At 39.4% G+C, this 21,604-nt stretch overlaps 1 protein-coding gene across 11 annotated transcripts in view; it reads right to left on the bottom strand.

Moving 5' to 3' along the window:
• Positions 1 to 21,604, bottom strand: part of B3GALT1 (beta-1,3-galactosyltransferase 1) — a 315,156-nt gene that overhangs the window by 33,122 nt on the left and 260,430 nt on the right. For 4 of the 11 annotated variants that reach the window (XM_070508050.1, XM_070508052.1, XM_070508055.1 and 1 more), the window contains one exon: positions 4,028 to 4,164. The gene's annotated coding sequence lies outside the window, so the exon portion shown is untranslated. Of the gene's footprint in view, positions 1 to 851; positions 994 to 4,027; positions 4,165 to 12,177; positions 12,310 to 12,666; positions 16,995 to 20,283; positions 20,484 to 21,604 lie in introns of those variants that run through there. The other 7 variants (XM_070508047.1, XM_070508048.1, XM_070508053.1 and 4 more) reach the window with 5 other exon arrangements.

Here is a 21,604-nt window from a genome sequence, read left to right as displayed (position 1 = left end):
AATGTATGCTTGTGCCTTGGTCTATGTGCACATATCTCAGAGTCAAGTAGAAATTATTTTAATAATATCTTTTTTCTGGTTTTCCTGAACCCCTTCTATAAGTAATTAAATAACAAACAGAATTACCCCCTGTACTATGAGTATGTTAGTCCCTAATGTGAAGATATGAAATAATTAGAGGATGTGCTGTGTAAGAATTTTAATGTCATGGAAAACTTCTATTTTCAAGACTGTGTTAATTATACAGGATAAGGTTGAACAAAGGGAAGATGTACAATTAGCAGAGCACAGCTTATTATAACCAGCTCTGTTTAGAGGCTCTTCTGAACCTAGATATGTAATAAATCAAGAGTGACCTAGTGTTTTAGAGGACAACTCTGGAGATTTTAGAAATGCAGAACCAGGCCATTTTGGATTTGATTGTAGTGATGGTATAGGGAGATGTTTACACTCTAGTCTAAATGGTAGAGAGGAAAGAGCAGAGTCTTTACAGGGAGAAGACCTCTGTCCCTTCCTTAGTCTGCCACTCAATGGCTGGATGATCATACCTCTGTGGGCTCCTTCCTCCGCTATATGGGGATATTAACACATATGGAAGCACCTAACACTAGGCCTGGGCTATATTAAGGACCCAGTTTTTATTTTTAGCTCCATTTTCCTTCCCTTCTCCTACTTTCTTTTTCTTAGGCAGGATTTCATTCACTTCAATAAAAATCCTTAAGACTTTAAGAGCTATACAAGAATGACTGTAATATCACGAGGATGTACTTCCTCTAAGTCCACCAAACTTCAATAAAGGCAGTTATAATATCAGTGGCTCTATCTGAGCAGTGTCAAGGAAAAAGAAATACCTTAGCTGTCAAATCCCCGGAGGGCTGACTCAGCTCTTCTTTTCTTCCAAAGAAGATAAACTGCATCTCATGCAATTTGCTTCTTGCTAGGGGTTCTTGTTTTGGTTTCAAGCAAGGTCTTCAGTGCAAAAGACAATCTCTCCTACACAGACGTTAAAGGGGCTATGAGTCCCATAAAAGTTCGGACTTTTCCCTAGATTTTGTTGCCAGAATTTTAGAAATTGATATGAGAAGCTGAGAGCTTAAAAACTGCACAATATTCACATATTATTCGATTGCAAAATGCTGTGAGCTGCCCATCCCAAGCCTCAGCTCAGCTGTGATTGGCCCATACACCCAAGCGCATCTCAGTATTGACTGAAAGGATAGAGTACTTCAGCCCCTGAGAAAGCATTAGGATTGCATTATCATATCAATAGCCCACATGTAAAGTTCTTGATAAAATGATCATAATCCAGAGGCAAGAGATAAAATATGAGAGTTTGATTTGTGTAAACAAATCAAAGGCATTTAGAGTCAAGCTACTTAATCTATTTTAAAGCATTGCCAGGAATATAAACATCAGAACAGCCTCAGAGCTGGAATAGGCAAGAGTTGAGAGAGTTGAAGGAATTCTAAAGATTATTTGCTGCTTCTTCTTGATTCACTATAATCCAGCCATGTTGGCCTTCTTTCAGTTCTGTGAACAAGCCAAGCTCAAAGCCTCTTCTCTTAAAGCCTCTATAAATCATCCTTCTGTGTCTTCAGAGATGCATCTTGTAATAGTCAGGATTGTCTCAGGTAAGCCGCATTAACAAATAGCTTCCATATCTCAGTGGCTTCAGACAATAAAAGTTGTCTACTCATGCTACATGTCCAGGGTGTGTTGGCTGAGGGGGCTCTGTTCTCTGAAATCACACAAGTTCTAGGCTAAGGGAGCAACCATGTCCTGAACCACATCACCTGTCAGAACGCCCCAGGGAAAGGGAGCTGGAGGAAACTACAATTAGATGCTCCAGCATGGAAGTGACACATGTCATTTCTACACACAACCCATTGGCCAGACCAAATCCCATAGCCCATGGAACCTCAGGGAGACCAAGGCAATGCAGTCCTGCCATATGGCTGGAAAAGGAAGGGAATGGGAAGAGCTTTCTTGACTCTTAGACCTCCCCTGACCACCCTTTAAGATGCAGATTCTAGCTCTTCATTGCCTTAGCACCCATTTTGTTTTTTCATAGGGCTTATCACAATTTGAAATGGTATTATTTATTTATTTCCTGTTTTGTTCTTAGTCTGTTTCCATCATTGAACTACAAGATCCCTAAGAGAAAGGACCATGTGAGCAGGCTAATTCATTGAAACGGTTCTCAAAATGGTCACTCTTCCTAATATGTTTAAATGTTGGATAGATTTGTCTTGAATTTGGAGAATCCGCATGGTGATAATGTTATGTCTCTTGGTCTAAGTCGTTTTTGGCTGTGTGTTGACACCTCTCCATCCCTCCTTATCAGAGGATCCACTCTCTACACAATGGCAGGGCTAAAGCAAAGACAAACTGGGCACGACTTCAAATGCTGTTATGAAGCAAATTGGAAAACTATCAACTACACCCAAAAGAAATCTCTAGAGGCAAGGAAAACCAACGTATCCAGTGAAAATTGCCATAAACTTTGTAAATAATGAAGAGAAGAAAGGAATTTGGTGAATTGGCATTTTGTTGAATTTACTTTTGGCAAATTAGCCTGCTGGGAATTAACTCAGGGCCACCCCCTCAGCCGCCGCTCAGAGCTGTGCTTCAGCACCGCACTGAGCCTGCTGTTTAGAAGCCACTCTGAGATAACTGTCCATTTCATGGGCAAAGAAACTGTAGTTTAGAGAGATTAAATTATTGGCCCAAATCACAGAAGTGATGGTGGGAAAGAGAAAAGTATGAATCAAGACTCCTCTGGTCAGGATGGTGCTTTGTTCCCTGAGTCACACTCCAGCCAGGATGCAAACATTTTTATAAACTTAGTATGCTATTTAGGGCAAAAAGGCAATGTTTAAAGAAATATTCTAAGGATTTGTCTCACTTTTTATCACTTTAAATAAAAACATTTTAATGATTATTTATTTTAGACACTTTTTATAACTATACCATCATTTTCTATATAAAATACTATTATTTTCTTTCTTTTTTGTTTTTTTTTTTAAAGATTGGCACCTGGGCTAACAACTGTTGCCAATCTTTTTTTTTTTTCTGCTTTATCTCCCCAAACCCCCCCTGTACATAGTTGTATATCTTAGCTGCAGGTCCCTCTAGTTGTGGGATGTGTGACGAGGCCTCAAAGTGGCCTGACCAGAGTTGCCATGTCCGCACCCAGGATCCGAACCCTGGGCCACCGCAGCGGAGCACGCGAACTCAACCACTCGGCCATGGAGCTGGCCCAAAAATACTATTATTTTCAAGTGAAATAAGAAATAATTGACGTACAATGGCCTATGGGACAAGGTTATTTCAGCAAAGAAATTTCAAGAATCAATTAGCTATGGCCTTGGAGAAATGGATTTTTAAATAGGCATTGTCTCAGCTCACCTAAGGCATATCTTTAGTTCCCTAATATTTCATCTTAAAAGAGGCCACCACTAAAATCAAAGGTTTCACAGAAAATTGTAAATATGAATTTTTAAAAAAAGGACAATCTTTTGGGGGCTGGCCCAGTGGTGCATGGTTAAGTTCACATGTTCCACTTCGAGTGACCAGGGTTCACCGGTTCGGATCCCAGGTGCGGACACATGCCCCACTTAGCAAGCTATTCTGTGGCAGGCGTCCCACATAAAATAGAGGAAGATGGGCATGGATGTTAGCTCAGGGCCAGTTTAATCAGGAAAAAGAGGAGGATTGGCAGCAGATGTTAGCTCAGGGCTAATCTTCCTCAAAATAAATAAATAAATAAATAATTTAAAAAATCTGTTTAAAAAGAAGGACGCTTTTTTCAGCTATCATTTTTTCTTTTCTCCTGTATCATTCAGCAACAAGGCTTTCCTGGAAAGGATATTTTACAGACTATAGCAGGTAAACACTAATAAAAGAAAAAAAACCTAAACTATTCTCTCTAGCCTATCAGTCCTTGGACATTGGTTTCTGATTGTGTAGGATTGTGGCTATTTTTCCACAGGGCTGGGCTGCGTAACTCAGCAGTGTGTTCTCCTACCTGTGGGACCAAGCTTTCTGTGTTCGCCTTCTTCTTAATACAGTTGCAGGGCACAAAGCATGGGCTCAATCTGTCCGATGAGGAGATTTGTGGTGGCTCATGTCTGGAGAAACTGCTGCTTAGCAAACTACAGGATCCTACATAGATAACAACAGAGAGACAAGTTTAGAAACAATGGAAATCCATCAGGTTCTGAGAAATGAAGACAGCATTCTGGTCCTTCAGAAAAAAAGACTTGTATTTAATCTCTAAGTACAATACATAGAGTGGCATGTGGGTCAGCACCGAATAGAGGTTGATCGAATGAAAAAGAGAGTGAATAAATGAACAACTGAAAGTCAGAGCTGGTCCTAGTATTGTGAACCCATAAGCCTACAAGACCAGGCAAGTCAGGTAAATGAGGGAGCAGACTGGTATGAGACATCCGGGAAGGGGAGAGCCCGTGTCCTTTCTGAAGGGGGCAGCCACTGCTCAGGTCCAGCGCATGGTTTTCATTGATGCTGTAAGGAAAAATGGACTCAATTATACCATAACTTCAAGTTTTCAAGGGAAGACAGAAAGATGGATTTTTACATGAAATCTCTTGAATTTATATTTTAGAATTCAATTAAACAAAACAAAACTTTGTGCAGGCCAAACAAAGCTAAAGGCAAAGTCTATCTGAGGGTGAGGATTAGCTCCTGGGTGGCCATGAGATCTAAGATCTGGTGCAACATCGTCAATTTCCAAATGACGAAAAAGGATCCAGACGACTGAAGCTGCGCGGGCAAAGACACTCAGCTGAGGCAGAGCTGGGCCTTCTAGGCGTGAGGATCTTCCCTTTCACTTATGACCTTTCACTTTCTCTTGTGGCCACTCTAAGACTGGCTGAACCTCATCAGACCTGTTTCAATAACAGATTGGAAGCCAACCAGAAGCCGCCTTTGGTTGATTTGATCCTTGGGTCTCAAGCTGTATTTATATAAAACTTCATGAAAGCTATAATTTTGTTTTCTCACCATTCATATTATGGAAGAAGATCTGGGTAAAGCTCAGTGACTGAAATACGATGGTCCCTCATATGAAATAATATTCTGATTACAGGCATTCGTTTGGGATGGTGTTAGGCAATGTGGCCACATGTGAAGAATGGCAGCGAGGGGTAAGGGCAGAGGCAGGTATGGGCGGGGGCATGAGTGGGTCCCACTGGATCCATCTGCTGGTTCGAGTTTCTGCTAAAAGGCTGCTCTTGTTTACGTGAGAGGCGGTGTTGTGTGATGATGAAGTGCATGTTGTTATTGTTAGTGAGTCGATTCCATGGGAGACCTTGCTGGTATTTGAAATAGTGGTGGCATAGCTTTCAGCATCACAGCAACAGGCAGCCACCACAGTATGAGAACCAACAGAAGGGTAGGGAGGTTCCCTGACTGGGAAAGGAACCCGGGCCATGGTGGCGAGAGTGCCAAATCTTAACCACTAGACCACCAGGGCTGGCCTAAGTGCATGAGATGGGTCTAAATACTGGCTCAGCCACTTACTGTGACTTAAACTTGCTCTGTCTCATGTATAAAATAGTGATAATAACAGTACCTGAATCATAGAGTTGTAGTGAAGTTTAAATGAATCAATATATGAAGTGCTTAGCATGGTATGTGCACAAGGTAGGCACTCAGTAAATGTTTGCTAGTATTTGTAACAAATACCAGCATTTATTGAATGCCTACTATACACTAATTACTTGCACTTATTATTTGTAATCATCACTGCAGTCCTCTGCAATAATAATAATATTATTAACTTCACTTTATTGATGAGAAAACCATGACCTTGGGAGATCAAGCCTCTTATCTAATGTCACCCTGGTATACAGTGGAGCCAAGCGTTTGAACATAGGCCTACTCAGCCGAGATATTAGCTTAACCCACCTCTCCTGTGCCTTGTCAGTGTTCAATGGAAGATATGATTCAGATCTTTAAAGGGAGAGAAAATCAACTTTGGTTAAACGCCAAACACTTATCAAGTCAAATAGGAAAGCAAAGGAGTTCTGGAACAATCAAAAGCACTGCAACACTTGGTAACCTTCTGCCTTATGTCAAAATGTGTTGTTCTGGAATGGGAGGGTGCCACAGGACTAAGAGTAAGACAGCAGAGCGTGTGGGCAATTTTCAGTCTATATCAATCCTTGTTCTTAGCTTCTTTTTTTTTAAAGATTTTTGTTTTCTTGCTTTTTCTCCCCAAAGCCCCCCCGGTACATAGCTGTATATTCTTTGTTGTCGGTCCTTCTAGTTGTGGTATGTGGGACACTGCCTCAGCTTGGTTTGATGAGCAGTGCCACGTCCGTGCCCAGGATTCAAACCAACGAAACACAGGGCTGCCTGCAGCGGAGCACGCAAACTTAACCACTCGGCCACGGGGCAAGCCCCTGTTCTTAGCTTTTAAAATGCTATGGCTTTTAATAGATTATTTGCTTAATATTGATAAATCTATTTCCATGGAGGTAGCGTTTAGGAACCGAAATGCATATTGAATGTTAATGTTGGGAAAATAACACCTGGAAGGTTTTACTCTAGCATATTTTTTATAAAAGTCCTCACTTTTATAGAATTTTCTATACAAAGAAAGAGTGGAATAAAACATAAGCATTTATTAAAGTGTATAAAGTATTAATACAAAGCATTTTATATAAAACATTATTGAGTGAAGAAAAGGAAAGAATGAAGGAAATGAGCAGTTCCTGACTGCTAACATAAGCCAGATGCTATGCCAGGTACTCTTATATACCTCCTAGCATTTAGTGAATGAAAAGTCTCCACACCAGGACCAAAATACATATGGAAAATGTATGTATAGAAAAGTCAATTTTCTGTGGGAAGATATTTCAGTTGAAATCTCAAATCTTACTTAGACATTACACTCCTTACTTACCTTGACTGCCCATTCTGTTTACCTTTTTTTTTTGGCTGAGGAAGATTTGCCCTGAGCTAATATCTGCTGCTAATCATCCACTTTTTTTGCTTGTGGAAGATTGTCCCTAAGCTAGCATCTGTGCTAATCTTCTTCTATTTTATATGTGGGTCACCACCACAGTGTGGCTGATGAGTGGTGTAGGTCTGCGCCTGGGATCCAAGCCCATGAATCTGGGCTGCCGAAGTGGAGTACGTGAACTTAACTACTATGCCACAGGGCTGGCCCCCTGTTTAATTTTTTTGACAGAAAGTATTTTTCTAATTAACTTTAGCCAAACAAGGGCAAAGAAGGAGAGTGTCCTTTCAACCAAAATCAGTTCTGGGAAAGTATAAAGTAGGAAACACAGAGATGCAAATTTTCTCTGCTTTAGGAGGAACTTAATATTATGCTAAGAGATAATGATATCTATTCTCAGTAATAATATAGAAAACAGGAATGTATAATACAAGATAAAAAATATAAGCCACTTTCTTCAGTCTGATTTTTAAAGTGTAATTTCAGTATTTAAGTTAGAGGTATTTCAACTTCCCAGAATAAGTGCACCCATATTCAAATGTTGGTTTTAGAATACAAAACAATATTTCAAAGTCAAGTAGAAATGAATTTGTTCACTACTCTTTGAATAATTGCCATTATTGCTATTTCTCCTTGAGCAGATACTTGAAAACTGACTATATAAATTGTTGTGTTTTTCTGGGAAAATAATCTAGACTCAAAATTTGTCACCCACATTTTAACCTAAGTTACAGTTTTATCAGCTACTCTAGTACATTATTCTATTACATCTCATTAATATCTTCCCTGCTTTTTAGCTCCATGTAGCAGAAAGGAATTTTGCCAGTGCCATTTATGTCTACGGAATCCACTTGTTTGTTGTGCCTCCACACCAGAGTTAGCTATGAAGTGTTTTAGGGACAGAATAAGACAAATAAGATAGTTATAATATTTGGATATTGGATTTCGTCTCCTCAGGTTTGCCCTCTTTGTGGCAACAAAAGAATTTGCCTTGTGAATCTCTCATGTCAGCATCCGGCCACATTTGATCCTGGTTTGTGTGTGGTCTGTCTGCAGCCAAGGACTTGAATAAAAACCAACAGAACAAAACAGAAAGCTCTGCTGAGCTGCTTATTTATTCACTTATCAAGATAAATTCTGATTCATTAGGAAATCAGGTAGAGGTAACAGTTGATCTAATTAGTTAATGAATTTAGGCGAGAGAACAGGGAGTTTTCACTCTGTAAGTTTCGATGATAATGAACTCCACTTTCCATTTCTCTTTGTCGTAGGTCGGGTCCCTGGGAAACAGATTTGAGACGCTGAGATACCCATGCAGGAAGTTTATCAGAGCACGTTCTCAGGAGCAACACTGTTCTGAGATGAGAGGAGGGAGAGGTTGAATGAGCCAAGCCTCTAGGGAGCTCTGGAGCTGGGATGGGCCTGCAGAGGTCCAGTGTGTGCTACAGGCAGCTCTCCTGGGCTTGGGCAGAGCTGACAGTGCACATCTCTTCCCAACTCCACGATCAGTGACATCGTGTTGATAACTTGAAATTGGAGGCAGGTGTTTGGGGCATTTACAATACAGTAATTGGCAAATGCTAGAAATCAGGTTTCTATCACTCGCCTCTCCCAAGTCCTCAACCCCTGGAGAGACAGTTTACCAGCAAACCCCCAGTTAAGAAGGACTGATTGCACATCTATGTCCCCAGATCCATGTGATAAGTTCTTAACTGCACATAGTGATACACAGAGGGAACGACAGACTACACTCCCAGGTCTTACATTGCTGTGACTTCTCCAGCATAGGTCTCCTCTGTTCTACACAGAGTATTATTCTAATAGCAGATTTCTAGCCCTGTTGTGTTACCACCGCCAATCTGCCTCCTTTTTTGCTGAGGAAGACCGGCCCTGAGCTAATATCCATGCCCATCTTCCGCTACTTTATCTGTGGGATGCCTACCACAGCATGGCTCTTCACCAAGCGGTGCCCTGTCAGCACCTGGGATCCGAACCGGCAAACCCCAGGCTGCTGAGAAGCGGAACATGCAAAGTTAACCCCTGCGCCACAGGGCCAACCCCTATTGTTGCCTTCCTGAAAGAGGCAATTGAGCTCCCTTGGAGATACAACTTAGACACAACTTAGTGATATGACCGCCTAAGTCTAAGTGACAGTTATCAAAGGAGTAAGTACCACCCATGATCAGACAAGTTCCCGGAGAAAATACTTAGAAAAAAGCCAGCTGATATGATTTAGTGCCATTTCTTTACTCGTAAACATGGTTACTCATACCAATAAAGTAGAATGATAATAACTGCAGCACATCTTTGTTTAATGAAGTTATAAAATATTTCTGGATCCAGTTTAGGATGTATACCATAAGGTGGGAGAGTATTTTAAATATATTAGCCAAGCCACACGAAGAATTTGGATCAAAATCATTCTAACTTTTTAAAAAGTTAATTCCTAAGAAGATGAACTAAGCCAATTTCTATTTGCAAATACCAGTTGTCTTTAGGAAACTCAGAGAGTTTGTGTGAGAGAGTTCACCACTAGCTGGGGTAGCAGAAACTTTTAGGGGGACCATTCTGAACAAAGCTGCATGTCTCTCAAAGTTCTTTCTTCTTCTAAGTCCTTTACTCCATAGAAAAAAGACAAGAGGAAAGAACCAAGATTTGAGGAATGGAGACAGATTCTACTAAAGTTCTTCTCAGACTTGCACCTTACATCCTACACCCACACATCCAATAGGCGCCAAATGGAGGAGAACTTGCCATGATTTTAGTACATGAGGCTAGAATTAGGAAACTCAGAAAGAAAAGTGTGTATGATTCTGAAATTCAGTGATTTAAAAGTGACTCGATACTGATTATATCTATTCTATTATCTATCATATTTCTGCAACAGGCATCAAAGCAGACAGGAAGTGAGGTTTCCAACTAATGTTCTTTCATGACATAAAATCATTGGACACAAACTCTGTCTTCTAAATCACAACTTAGCACAGGGCTTTGCACATGGTGGGCCCTCAGTCCCTCTCAATAGCTTGTTCTGAGATGAATTGATGAAATAGAGCTAGGGCCACATTTGGGGTCTGTAATCAGCTTCTTAGTTCCTCTCTATAATACCCATTGTTTCATTCAACAAAACTATGTTGAGTATTTTCTATATTGTGGTATTCTACTAGGAGCTAAAAGTATGGAGGATTTCATATCCTTCTTGAGACAGATGAAGTTCAGATAATAAAGTCTAATAATGGAGATATTGAAGCACAGAGAGACCTCAAACCGCATGCGTGCGTGTGTGTGTGTGTGTGTGTGTGTCTTGGTGCATGATCAAATGCTTTTTTTCTCACAAATGAGGTGTTCAGAATATTGATAATTAAGAGTAACAGCTTCACTTGTTCTGACTGAAAAAATGAATGCGGCTAAGGTTTCTGTTAATCAAATGGGGGATATTGTGAGGATGAAGTAGTGCAGCTTGAAGCCCTAAAAATAATCTGGTCTATTTTTCCTGATTTTAAGCTGAAAGACATCTGAGCTAGTCTTTCAACAGTTCAGCAATATTTCGATTTTCCTTTTATGTGCAATTCACATACTAGGTCCTGGGGATTTAAAGAAGAACGAAGAAAATCCAAGTTTCTTTCAAAGTCTTACTAAGCGAGAAATTCCAAATATTTGATATGCTATCAGCCTTTAAAAGTTTGATATAATTTCATGTTACTTTTCAGGAATACATATGTTCTAATTTATGTCTACTTACAAAATTTTAGCCTGTATGAATGAATTGTTTCACAAATGATTTCAGTAGAATGTGGATTTACCTTTATAACAAGCAAACACAGAACAATGGAATAGATCCTTGTTTGTGTTTGGCTGTCAGACTTTTTAGCTACAGCCTTAGGTGTCTGCCTTGATAGATGGCAGAAGCTGGTTCTGAAAATTAAGACCATACCAGGGCTTCTGTGCAAAGGAATTTTGCAAAGCTTGCATACTGACCGAATCAACTACTGCCTTGCTGGATTTTTCAGGTCATGCTCAGCAAATCTTGCAAATACCATTACAGTAAATCATGCCATGTCAACTCATGGAATTTGAACGTGACTTCTGATTTTGACATAGACTGTCTGCAGCCTGTTAGCTCCAGTGAGAATTGAATGTGACCCATCTGTGGGCAGTTGCTTTGTTGTTGTTTTTTTTTTAATAGACATTTTATTCTAGGCCAGTCTTTTTAGAAATAGATATGACATCTGTCACTAAAGACAATGGGTGAGAGAATAGACCAGTGTCTGTACAAATACATCACCACCATTAGAAAACAATAAAACAAAACCAACAGCCTAAAGTGCGTGCACTACAGACAGTTGAAGCAGCAACAGCATCTCTTAATTCAAATGGTAGCATCTTGACCTGACATGTACCTGGGAAATGATCCTGCTCCTGACTTAAGAGGTTCCCCACCATACCCAGGCGCATTTGGTGCAGGTGCCTGCAGCCATATTGACCAGAGAGAGACATGACAGAGAACCTGCAGCAGCTCCTGCAGAGGGTGGGAGGTGGGGACTTGCAGAGAGGTACCCTTTGCCCTTAACGGATCAGACTGAATGGGGATTTCTGTATTCCAAGATCAATGAGACTTGATGAAGTTGTGGCATGGCAAACATTAGGTCCAGTGTGGGAGCAGTGCATCTTTTCCTCTGAAACATAAAGCTCATTTCTAACCCTAAGTTCTTGGGCACTTTAGATAAGAAAAGAAAATGCACATTTCCAGATTGGGCACATTTTCCTCAGTAGAACTCCCAAAGGAAGGGAGCTAAACCTGCTGCCATGAAAGTGTTTTCCATGCCTTGGCTAAGCTGTGAGAAAAACCAGTTAGGAGATGTCATAAGTAAACAGAGGAATGATTAGAACTCACTTTAAAACACACAAGTCTTTTTATTTGGAAAACAAAGATAAGTGAAGCCTGTACACTAGAGATCTCATAGAAGAACTAAATCTGAATGTCAGACACTCAAGAAATAGGTTCAAAAAGCTTGCAATTTTCACTATAATTATGCTACATGAATGCAATTTTATGCCTGTCATTCTAGTACTTCAATTAAGGCTATTTTATTTTCAAGTTTTGAGATCTAGAATCCCCTGCTCACTGTGGGTCCTGGAAGCCACTTAAACCTCACTCCCTTGAGAGCAATATCACCTGGGCTGCTTACCATTCTTTGTTGCCTTGAACTTCTCTGATGTTTAGGCAGCCCACTCTGGCACTGAAAACAGGCGGAGCAAGCTACATCCTCATGTTTTCTTACGTTATTATTTTTGCCTGATTTCTTCTTCCCAGAAGGAATCTGTAAATTTTAACCAGAGAGATATGAGGAAAAGAAACTATTTTTCTCCCAAGATAACAATCGACGACCTTGGGCAATATGTGCAGAGTTTTTTGGAATCCTATTAAAAAATCATCTGATAAGCCACCTTTGGGTCTGTGTGTTGTTTTCTTTGTGTGGGGCAAGAAGTCAGACCTACTAAGCTTAGCAAGCTTAGCTGGGATGTTACTTAAACTTTAGGCAGTAAACAAAGATGTGCTCTGTAGTGCACAGATGGCTGGAATGATCAATTTTAGAGTTGAAAGTTGCATTATGAATCACCTTATTCTACCTATGTTCACTAAACATAGTGCAATGGTAGCCCCAGTGATACGGTACCTTAAGCAGTCCATCTGTTCCCTCTGTTAAAACCTTCTTGGTCCAGCATCTAAAAACCAGTCACTCTTTCAGTGAAAATTGAAAAAGAAATTTTGAGATAAGACGCAAATCAGGGCAACTGTGTGTACTCCTCGTAATACATTTTTTCCCTGGAAAAAATGGTAATAAATACAAAATGACCTGTGAAATATTCCTCCATTAAAGTAAAATACAACTCTTTCATGGGGCTAAATGCAGACCCGGAACTGCTCACTACTCACTGGGATCGCGATACATGTAATGAAATGAGAGTGTAAATGGGTTGCTCAGAGTGTACTTTACTAAAAATAAAAGTATTCCTTGGGAGAGTTTTGGATAAATGGACTGAATGTTCTTTCACTTCGGAAGCCTTTGCTCAGGAAGCCGATGAAGCCAAGTACTCAGAGCAAAACCATCTGCTAAAGGTCAAAGAGATGGGTGAGCTGCTGTGGGTCTCCTGCAGGATGCGGCCCTGCCGGAGGCACAGGCACCAGCCCATTCTCTCCTCTCCTTACCTGGAGGACTGCAGATACCTGAGATCACGCAGAACCAAACGATGTACTTTTCAAAATCAATACGGTTGAGCATGTCGTGAAATCTCTAGGATGGCAGAAAACACCACAAATGCCCACAGTACACCACACCACAGGAACAGTTTTTATTTTTGTAAAGCAATTATTAATTTATGTATAAATGATTACAGTATTTGAGATCCAAGATCCTTGGAAAAATCTGATGTTGCAATCAAAACATAATTGAGCTATTTTGGAATAGAAAGTCTATTTGCTCTTCAAAACATGTAAATATCTAAAAAACGGTGACCCATTTAGAACAGTATTGCTTCAGTGCAATTTTTTTAAGGGTTTACTTTAAGTGAACTTTCTTGCTCGATGGAAAGTTTCTATAGTCTGATACTGAGATTTCCCAACCTGGGGTGTGTGTGTGTTTTGGGAGGGTTGGGGGGAGAGGATGTAGTCAGCAGTGATGCAGTGATGAATTAATTTCCTCAAGGGTTCTGATCCGACAGTCCATCTGGGCACCAATCACTATTTGCAACCTAAATAAATAATGTCTTGTACATGTAGGTACTATTATTTTTTCAAATGTGTATATGCACCCTTGTGATATGAAAAACACTAATTCATTCTGAAGCGTTGTCAACTTCATTGTAGATTTTTATTATTACTGCTTTTCAATCCGTGGATTATAAATCAGCAGTTACCTATGGGCAACCTGGATATTTTAAATGTTATGAAAAAGTTCTCCTTCATGGATTAGATGCACTGTGGTAATGTATTTTAAGAGTTCCGATAAAACAGTTATAACAGGGATTTACTAGAGATATATAATATAGTGGGGATATGATAGATATAATGGGATTTTCAATTATGAATGAGTACCATTATAAGAATCATTAAACCATTTGGTTATATTAAGTTTAAAGGTTTAGACCTAGCCTCAAAATAAGACACTTAGCAAACAATTAGCCATTACCTTTGGGGGTAGGAGTGGAATTGTGCGAGCAGCCAGTGCGAAGGCATTTTTTTCTGTTCTTTATACCTTGATATTGCTTGAATTGTTTACAACAATCGTGAATTCAAATATCACTTTTATATTTTAAAAAATGATTAAAATAAAAATTACCACACAAAATGAGATCAACAGTCTCTTGGGAGCCCAGTGAGGTGCTGGCTCCTGGGTGCCTCTTGCACATCCATTCTCTTCCACCAGGCCTGAATTAGGAGGAGAATTACTTCTCATTCCTCTTAACTCTGGAGGCTGCTCCCAACTCGACAATCCTATTCACTGTATGCTGTGCACTGGGCTGCACACTTCACAGGAAGTCTGAGCTCACCGGGAGGACTGCAGTGGAAACTGCCATATCAACATGTCTAGATGGGGGCTACGAGACTACAGGATATTCCCACCCAACTGGGTCTTGTGGTACAGCTGCCTATGGGTGCAGAGAAAAGGATGATTATTGCCTCCTGCCACCAAACGTGTTGGGACAACCTGGGGAGTATTTATTAAATCCCCCTCTGTCCTCCTGTAGGAGGAGATTACAGCTGACTGGGCCATGGGGTCTTCTTCCCTGGATAACTCTATGAGACTGGTTTTAGGGAACTGGTATGTGGCGTTAGGGATTCACAGGGATCATGTGATAGTTAATGTGTTTAGACTCAAAAAGCTGTAGCAAATTCATGCAACACTTGGTAATGCAGTAAGTTAACCTAAAATACTTTAAGTTCTGCCCAAAAAAAAATGCTGCCATGCTGAATTACCCCAGGTTAAGCATTGTCATGTTGTATTATGGCATGATATTCAGGTAGATCATTGTAATAAGCAAAAAATTTATATCCTTTAGGGATGTTTCATGGAAAGCAGATGCACTGTTATTTTTTTCTAAGACATTTAGTCCAATTTTAGTGATGCATATGTGAAGTGGATAAAACATCACAAACATAAGACTCTAGTTTTCTATTTTATACATAAACCAGAGCTTTAAATTTTAAGTATAGTCTGGGGAAGTGAATTATTTAAATCTAATGTTCACATTTTCTCTTCAGTCTCCCATGTCTACAATGATTTTCCTTATTCATTCAAAGGGAGGACAAACACAATGGGGTAAATTTCCTGATTGATGGGTTCTTTGATTTAGGACCAATATACACCAACTGGCTTTGTTTTCACTATTGTCCTTAAGGACCTAATCAGAGCCTCAGGCCCTGATGTTTGCAATAAAGTACTAAAGACTTTACACATATATAACGTGCATATATATATATATTCCCCCCCCTCACAGTATGATTATGTAATCTAGCCAAGAGCGTGTATTGTCAAGTAGCCAGTGCATCAACTCATTATTCATATGTTTGGCTATTTCACCTTTCTTCATGATGAATTTTTGTCACATAGAAACAACCCTCAGAGGATATATTCAGAAGTGGCTCTTTTGAAATTGTTTTTCAGGTATGGTTTCTAAATTCAGGTCCAGATGGTGTCTCCTTTCTGCAAATGCTTTCTCTAGACTCCACCTCTCAAAGCTAAGGGAGCAAAGGACCCTGCGGTCAGGGCATAAAAGCTGTGCATCTGAGCTCTTGGTGCTCTGCAAGGACTCACCAAGGACAGATCCCATTCAGACAATTGCCCATCCCCAGGCACAGACAGAAACGAGGAGCAATAGACTCCTTCTGCTTCCTCAGTGGAAACCTCTCTTTCATGGAGGTGAAAAGATGAGTTTAAACAGAGAGTGAGGCCAGGTTGTTTCCTGAGGGCTTTTCAATACTAAGGAGTAATTCCAAAGTCTCAAAGCTATGTGGTTAGGTAGACAAGCTGAGCTGTGGATAATACTTTCAGTGTATTTACTGCTTTCATTTTAGGTTGAGACTTGTATTTGTCCATCTTTATGTTTTGTTTTGATTTTGCTCTGTTGAGAAAGAGGATTTAGGGGGAGGGCCGTGGATAGGATGGGGTGATAACGGCTTGTTGGGGAGGATGGTACAGGTGGCAGTTTTCCCTTCCTAAACATTTGATTTAATGGTATTAAGACTCCAGAGGTTGTTTGATCATGGGAATAAATAACCTTGAGTTTCTAAATTTTAGAAGGCATCACACAAGGATGCTCGACACTGACTGTTCTGGGAGCTACTTGTGTGTCCCATGTTTTTCCTCCTGTGCTTCCTGTCTCTCAATGATTTTATGTCTAAGAAATAAAAAGATAGGAGAAAATTTAATTGGACCGAAATAGAGCTACTAATGAAATACCGTCATTCACTCAGCATGAACTTTTTATATTCATTCAACAAATGCCTAATGAGAATTTGTGTCAGGCACTATTCTAGCCACTTGGAAATACATCAGTGCACAAAACATAAAAAGCCCTGCTCTGGTGAAGCTTACGTTCTAGAGGAAGAAACTATACGTCTACATACCTTGTGCATATACACAATGCATTAAGAGAACTTCCGTTGAAGTCAGACAGAAATTTTGTTAAACTAAAAACCTTTGTCTGTGGGTCTTGTACACATTTCAGATTTCATAAAGTAATTAGATTGCCCTTTAACACTTGCTTTAAACTTTCCCCCTCATTTCTTAATGAGTTTACAATATTTTCACAGCTTGACAAGAGCAGGCACTGGGCACAAGGAATAAAAAACCATGAAGAGCATTTTAGAGTGTTCTAGAAAGGGTGACTTCACCAAACTTAAAATCAGCTTTAATGATTTGGTTTGAAACAATTGTTCAAACTCTCTCTTTACATTTGCTGAACAATCATTTGCAGCAAAAGTTAGTAAATTAGAGAACAACCTTTATTTTATTAATTACTGCTTAATGTCTAGAGCAATCCATCATGTTCATTTCTGTTTTACCCTGTTCTTAGAGAAAAAGATAGAATATCTGATTACAATTTCTTTATAAAACCCTTCATATGTTTTAAAATCAGAAAATTGTCATACCAAAATATCAATATTTTAATTGTTGAATTTACTTATACACCATCTCTTTCCAACAAAGATTTCAGGGGCATAAAGCATAAGATATAATCATAAGGCAAATAAAAAAGAACGGAAAAATAGATCCAAGTTATAAAACAATTAGATGTTAGCCATAAGATTTATTGCTACTAACAGCTAGATGCCTTTCTTAGATTTCCATCTGAGCTTCCTGGTAGCCAGTGCAAAAATGAGAAACATGACAAATTAATTACATAATATTTTTAAAATATGAAAGGAATAAACATGTTAATTTCTCAGGAGAGATCAAGTTATTTTGACATTAACATCTAGAATAATTTTTACAAGGAGAGGGGAGATTAAATTATATAGTGGCATCAATCCAAATGTTGAAGCATATTTCATAGAACCAGTTATTAAATCAAGTCCACTAAAAGCTAAGGACAAATGTTGAAGAACAATTTGGTGAAGGCAGTTCCAGAAGCAACTGGATGATTATGACATGAACACATGGCCCAGGATATGAATACATGGATAGATCAATTGCCTTCCATTTTCCCTCAAATCACTCTTTATCTGGTATTAGAAAAATCTGCATCGCTGACAATTCAAGGTTAATTATGTGGAAAAAACCTTGGAGGGCTGGTTTTCTATAATGCTGTTTGATGGTGGATGGATGGTCTATAAGCTTTGGAATTTAAATTAATGGGTGGTAGGATTGTCAGTTTACTGTGAAAGACGAGAAAACAAACCAGCATTGATCTCTGCTTGTACAGGATGCGGGGGTACTCCATCCTAGCACAGAAATGAGCTAAAGGAATCAGGATTCTCTTCAGATACAGTGTTGGATTGATTCTAAGACTTGAATAAATATGTCAAATATTACTACAGAACAGAGAAAAAAATGATTTTATGGGGGGAGTTATTTTTAAGACAGATAGAAAATAACCAATTATTTTAGTTAATTCAGGCAAATAAAGGGGGAATGCTGCCAAAAAAAGTAATAATAACTCTAACCAGGACAAAAATAAAGCAACCCACATGCAAAAGAGAGTTGTTCAAAGGCTTTTTTTTCTAATTAAAATTTTCAAAAGAGAGCATTGTTCTCATAGGGCCCCAGAATACTCTTCCCCTTAAGTTTTTGTTCTAGATCAATGTAATATCAAATTGCTTCTTCCTTTCCATATAATTTTGTATCTCTTTTAACAGTCTTTTTTTTCGGTGAAGGAGATTGTCCTTGAGGTAACATCTGTGCCAGTCTTCCTCGATTTTGTATGTGGGATGCCGCCACAGCATGGCTTGATGAACGGTGTGTAGGTCTGTACCTGGCATCTGAACCTGTGAATCTGTGAACCTTGTACTGCCAAAGCGGAGCACGTGAACTGAACCACTGCGCCACTGGGCCAGCCCTTTTTTTTGGTAATCTTTTAATTCTCTTAACCATGTATCTGCTACCTAGATTTTTGGGAAAATAGAAATTATGGTTTGCCAGCAGAATTTTAATCTAAGCAATCAAAAAGCAAAGGAAGGCTGAATTTGATAGTGGAAGCCTGCCCGTGTGGTACTCACTGAGACTGCCTAGTCACCAGGTTACCTCTCCTCCTTTACTCAGTTATTTGTTCTTGTTCAGAACCCATTGTTTGCAATCAGAAAGCAAGCAGTACTCCAGGCTCTGAAATTTATTTTACATCAGTCCACACATAATTTCAAAGTTGGAAAAAGGAAAGCCATTTTTTTTAAATCTTGATATTGGTAATTGGAGCTCTGTGTGGCTGTTTACCCATCGTCTTTCAGGGAGGCAGTGAGATTAAAGCAAGGTGAGAAAGAGTGTAGTCTTTGATCATTTGACTTTGTGGAATTGGGTGACCAGCATGAAAGTCAACAGTTTATCACATTAGTGCATTCCATCTTAAACTTTTTAAAAGGGGGAAATAAAAAGGATTTGTTCAACAAATAGCATGTTAGAAAAACAGTGACAATGAAGTTGACCTTTCTGTTACATCAAAAGGGCTTTACTAAGAGCCTTGTGGATAAATTTCAAGGCTGAGGAAAAAACCCGATATACAGCAAAGCTTTCTGGTTTCTCAGTCTGTTGGCTCATCTAGAGAAGAGTCAAAATCTTAAACTATCAATTAAATTGGGTGCCTGCTTAATGAGAGAATCTTCAACATATAGCTTCTTTATTAAATGCCCTGGTTAATATTATGCAACGTAAAACAAAAGAGCTGGCACTCCTATGGTTTTTTATGCAATGGTGAATCAGCAGAAAGAATTTTCTTCTTTTACTTTATGAACCAAGGCCACATGTTCCAGAGTGCGTGTTTCTTTATTAAAAACATCAAATTCAACCAGACTTATTTGAACAAGACATACATTCATTAGGCTCGCTGTAAGCTTTTAGTTTATTCAGTGACAATAAAGCTGAAAAATAATTGAGTTGGACTAGTGTTAAACACAGGAGAACAAATTTATGTCTCAAGAAACATTAGACATATTTCTAAGCGGTTAGACGCAGACCTCCAGAATACAAGAAGGACTCAGAGGACTGGGCCTTAAGCAGCAAAAAGTGCTTAAGATGCCTGCGGATCCTCCTTCTTCCTACTAAACCATCTCGCAATGGAGAATCTTTAAAATTCCTCCTTTTCAGAAAATTTCATTTGAAAAACCAGCTAGTTTTGAAGTAAAAAGTGAATCAGCTGAGAGTTAAAATCTCAGGTCTGATTTCTTCATCTGTCCCCTGTGGGGAGGCCGTGAAGGAACTGTGGTTAAAAGAGGAAGAGAGTTCAGGGAATTTATAGAGAGAGACAGTTTGTAGCCTGTGAAATCCTAACGTTTGAGAAAAGGTGAATGAATATCTATCATTCAGATGTTCGCTAAGTATTTTGGTTTGGATGCCATGCAGGTCAAACATCAGGTTGGTGGCTGAATTTTTCATTTCCAAAAATAAAAATAATGGAAGGTGTCTTCTTTACCCTGGCAGTCACCAAAACATGGATTGTCGGGTTATTTATATTTGGGAAATTTTACTTAGCACCTTACTTTTATAGTTTGTCTTTCCCCTCCTACTTTGCTTTCACAACTAGACTGTGGAAGAAAGGAAGCCAAACCAATCATCTTCTTGGCAGTTGATAAAGTTAGCTCCTACCTGGTCCTCATTCTTTTCCGACTCTTCTTTAGTAACAGGGCTTTGTTCCCATCTGTACCCTTCCTGTACTCCACGAAAGGCTCCACGGTGGCCTTATTTCCTCTGTTAGTGATTGCGTCAGGCAGGGGCATTGACTCAATTCTAGCCTTGAGACTTGAGGGGAGATCTGCTGAAGGCTTCTGGGAATGGCTTCCCTCACTCTGAAAAAGAGGCATTCAGGTCTACATCCTCCCTTTTATGCTTCCATATGATGTGTCCACATGTAATGCTTGCAACTGTGAGTGAGCACCTCATTGTCCTTGTGAGTGGTGGGGAGAGTGGAAAGATGGAAGGAAAGGAAACCTGGTTCTGATGGACATGATTGAATTAACCAATCCTGCATTTACCTGACTTCCACACTTGTGGTTCTCTGAGGTAATAAGTTCCCTTAAAGCACCTTAATTGATACATTTCTATTCCCCTGAACTTCACAGGTGGGTGGTCAGCTTCCATTTCTTTCCCTTCCTCATCCCCCAATCATATCTATCTATCTATCTATCTATCTATCTATCTATCTATCTATGTATCATCTATCTATCTACATCATTGTGTCCTCCTTTCTTGGTTTTATTTCTGAATGTCTTTCTTTTGGGCTCTTACAATAATTTCTAATTGACCTCCCTGTGTGCAGCCTTGGTCTCTGGATATATTCAGCAGACTGCAACCATCCTGACTTTTCTAGAAGGGAAATTAAGTCACATTATTCTTCCACGTCAATCATTAACAGTGTCTCACTGTAGGGAATAGTGACGAGAAGTCCAAACTATTTTCATGTTTACAAGGTGTGTTCTATAATCTGATTCTTGCTAAGTTCTGTACCCTGAAATGCTCTTTTTAAGACATTGTTCACCTGGCTTCTACTCAACCTTCAAGACTTAGCTAAAAAGGAAGAAGTCCCCTCTGAGCTATTGTTGACCCCTTCTGGTCAAACAATCGCCCTCTCTTTGTGCCATCTCAATATCTTGTAGGTCACTTTACCAATACTTATATCAGTATTCTTTGTATTTGTTTGTAAGTTTGTCTTCTATAAACCACAAACTTGAATCCAGGGGCCATGCCTTATTTGTTTCTAAATCTCTAATGCTCAGTCTAGTGATTTGCTCATACTAGGTGTTTAATAAGTATATTGTGATTGATTGTGAGGTCTACAATACAAAAGTGGGAAATCTTAACTCAAGAGTGCTTAAGTTTCAGTGTGAGACACGTATATAGTATTTATGCTCTCTCTATGTTGAGCTAAAAATGCCTATGTCATAATATGGGGGTGATCAATGCTACAATA

Source organism: Equus asinus, chromosome 4 (assembly GCF_041296235.1).
Source record: "Equus asinus isolate D_3611 breed Donkey chromosome 4, EquAss-T2T_v2, whole genome shotgun sequence".
Classification (NCBI taxonomy): Eukaryota; Metazoa; Chordata; class Mammalia; order Perissodactyla; family Equidae; genus Equus; species Equus asinus.
Note: the sequence above shows the minus strand (reverse complement) of the source record. Positions and strands in the feature narration are given on the sequence as shown.